At 43.7% G+C, this 3,389-nt stretch overlaps 1 long non-coding RNA gene across 1 annotated transcript; it reads left to right on the top strand.

Annotated features, from left to right (window-relative positions):
• Positions 1–324: 324 nt before the first annotated feature.
• Positions 325–3,026, top strand: LOC120969670 (uncharacterized). Its single transcript, XR_005764015.3, has 2 exons — positions 325–2,175; positions 2,664–3,026. It is a non-coding gene; the product is annotated as an uncharacterized lncRNA (long non-coding RNA).
• The last annotated feature ends 363 nt before the right edge of the window (positions 3,027–3,389 follow it).

The following is a 3,389-nucleotide window of genomic DNA, read 5'->3' on the forward strand; positions in this document are numbered from 1 at the left end:
GGCGCGGACACCGCCTCCTCCCGCAGGAACCGCCGCCGCCACATGAATGCCTCCTCCGCCAAGGCCAACGCCAACGCCGCGGCGGCCCCCGCGGTGCCCGCCCCGGTCCCAGCGCCGCCCACGCCGATGCAACGCCTCTTCGACACCAGCCCCGAGGTCTTGGCCGCCTCCGCCCCCGGCTTCGTCCCGCCGCCCGATGCCGTCGTCCGCCTCGCCGCAATCCTCAGTAAGCATCCCCTCCCCGCCCCCCATCCCCGTACCCAATTGTGTGTGTGTTTCCCGTCTGATTGCCGTCGGTAGAGTCCTAGGTGGTAGGTTGTTGTCCATAGTTCGATTCATGTCCCAGGTAAATTCGTTCGGGATGGATCGCATGGCATGGGCGCCCATCAATCCATGTTTCCCGTGCTTATGATTTAGGAGGATGCCCTTTGGCTGTCACTCATGCTTTCACTCATTTATTTATTCTTGCAAGTTCAGTACACATTGTCGTACTACTACTAGTGCTTGTCTGTTCAGCTGTCATGTTTTCTCTTCCCCACCGTGGAGTACTTACTAGTGGAAGGGAATGATGCTGCATTAGCATACACTTAGAGTTTGTACATACAGATTAGACAGTAATTTTGAACAAATTTGATCCTTCAATCTGCTCTCTAGCACTTAAAATTCATTTGGTGCCTAATTGGTAGGCTTCCTCTGTTTCCTTGCTGCAGGTATTTACCAGGGTGGTGCGTGGAAGGTCAGGGTTGAACTTATAGAAGCTTACCCTTACAAATCGATATATCAGAACTAGTTTACTAGTCTTGACTTTGAGGATTTTTACTAACTGAAGCACCACATTTTTTGCTGTTGTCCTGCTGTTGCGGCAGACCTTGTGAATATCTTTGAGGTGTTCCTGCCTCAGCTTCTCCTGTACCCTAGCCCCTCAGACCCGTGACTCCTACATTCTCCTTTTCTAGCATGCCACGAGGTCCAGGCCCCTGGTATTTCTTTTTTTCCATGCACGCGCCGGCATGTCTGCCTGCCTGCCCGTGCCATGCCACGCCATTGCTGCAGCACCACTGCTCTGTTCTATCAGCATTAGTAATAAGTGTGTCTAAGTGTGTCCTGCTGAACCTGACAGTAGCTACCACTGTCAGTGCACCTGTGCTTGCCATTTTGTGTGTTACTCATCTGTCCCATAAGTTTGCATTACTCTGCATAGAGCTTGCTTCAAAACATTGCATTGTTCGAGTGATTTTGGGGTTTACAGTATTCATATTGTTTCATGTTGAGTTTGTGTCACTCTGCATGCCCATACTATTAGCTTCTGTTCATCATTGCTGGTGCTGGTAATCACTAGTGTCCGAGTAAGTGTGGAGTTTACAGTATTAATATCGTGTGATGATGAGTTTGTGTCACTCTGCATGCATGCCGAGTTCTCCATAAGCATTGCTTTGCTACTCTGCTTCCGTTCCTCGCTGCTGCTGCTGGTAATCACTCTGGCAGTACAAGCTTTTTAGGTGATACATCGCCAACAAAACATGCTAAGCTTGCCTATTCGATACACATGCTTAGGCACAATTGTTAGGACCGGGCTCCGCGCGTCAAGGCGCGCTGCAGCTCTAGTACAACATGACAGTCATAAAGTTGCATTATTTAGCCACTGGTAGGGTAGGATATACCCAAATGTGGTCAGTATAGGAACCAGGGTCCCCTAATTGCTAGCAAAACTTGTGTAATGAGCTCTTGTTACCTTCTACTAATGTTTAGTCTTGTTTTTTTAGTACTTCTGTATTGGTATCCAGAAATAAAATTCATATGTTTCTATATATGTTCTTTTAGATAAGTATGTCAATACATAACTAGTAATGTAAATGGTGTGACGCAGTTCTAAATAAAAATGCAAATAGCTTGTGAATGTCAATCTCATGTGAGTCAGTCAATGAACTTACTATATTAGTCTCTTAGACCAATACATGCTTTTCTGTAACTTTAGATATTTTCCAGAATAGTTTGCTTGGTCCTTCATATCTAAAGCTTGCATGTACTGTAGAAGCTCTACTTTATGCTAATACTTGCTTGTGTAACATTTTTCATGGCATACTTCTAAATGGACAAGTATGTGCGACGTCCAGCGTCAACGATGATGCGGACCATATGTTCAACTGCAGCCCCATCCATTGCATCGACACAAAGGTATGTACTCTGTCTTGCTGAACAGATATGGGCCTGATGCTTGATGTCCTTATGCCTGATGCATGTATCATGTGACATACACATAATTAACTTTGACATAGTTGCTCTGTTACAGCAGATGGCAAGATGAATAGCTAGTGTTTGTTTAATTCAATCATGCACCTGGTAGTTTAATAGGTACTATTGATTTAATATGAATGTTATTCCATATACTCAAATGGAACTTCGATCTGATGTAACTTTGAATGATCGTTTTTAAACCTTGTCGTGTATGTGAAACATTCCATGCTCGTTTGCTGCTAAGTTTGTCATATGTGCCAATTCAATTCCCAATTTTGATGAATAGCCATATTCTGGATAAGTAGAATGATCTGGTTAATAAAAATAATAAGTAGAATGATAATATACTGGTGTATCTTTACTTTTTATTTTAAAAGTACTCTGTATTCTATCGGTGACATACCTTTTGTTCTCTTTTGAATGCTCAGATGTTTTGCATCAGCCTGTCATTGCTAAGGGAGAAGCGGGACTTGGAGAAGAAATCTTTCCATTAAGCAGATTACATGTTTGGTTGCTGTGAAGTACTAGATAGGCTAGTTCTATTTTTTTCATGATCCTGGAGTATTTCAGCAGCGCCATGCAAATGCAGTAGCGTTAGGTTTTTGATTCACCTTTTGTAAAAACTTAGTTAACCCGCAGTCAGTCAGTAGTAGCTCAGCCAGCCAGCCAGCCTCAAATAGTATTGCTGGAATGAATGGTTGTAATATAATAACATTGCACGTTGCTTTGAAAATGTATCAGAACTGGGCTAGGCCCAAGATAGCTTGTGGTGTGATGTGTTGTAATGTCAATGGTATAATATATATTTTTGGATTGGATCAATTTTTCGGAACTGGGCTAGGCCCAAGTTATATTGGACAATTATTTTTGAGGGAAAAACATGAGAGGCCCAGCAAAGAAATGGCCCAGAAAAATACATGATCAAAAAGAAAACCTGCTGTTAAAAGGGCCATGCAGAGAAATCAAAGGCCGAATTGTTGGGCTAGACCCATGTAGCTAATAAAAGCACAGGAAAAAATACATTAAAAAGGCCGAATAGTTGGGCTAGGCCCATGTAGAAAACCGAATTGGACCGGGCTGATTCTTGTGCCACATCATCTTGCCATGCTGGATGCCTACGTGGTCTGGGGAGGCTGCTAGTGACCAAAATTTTG

The sequence above is a fragment of the Aegilops tauschii genome, chromosome 7 (genome assembly GCF_002575655.3).
Source record: "Aegilops tauschii subsp. strangulata cultivar AL8/78 chromosome 7, Aet v6.0, whole genome shotgun sequence".
Taxonomy (NCBI): Eukaryota; Viridiplantae; Streptophyta; class Magnoliopsida; order Poales; family Poaceae; genus Aegilops; species Aegilops tauschii.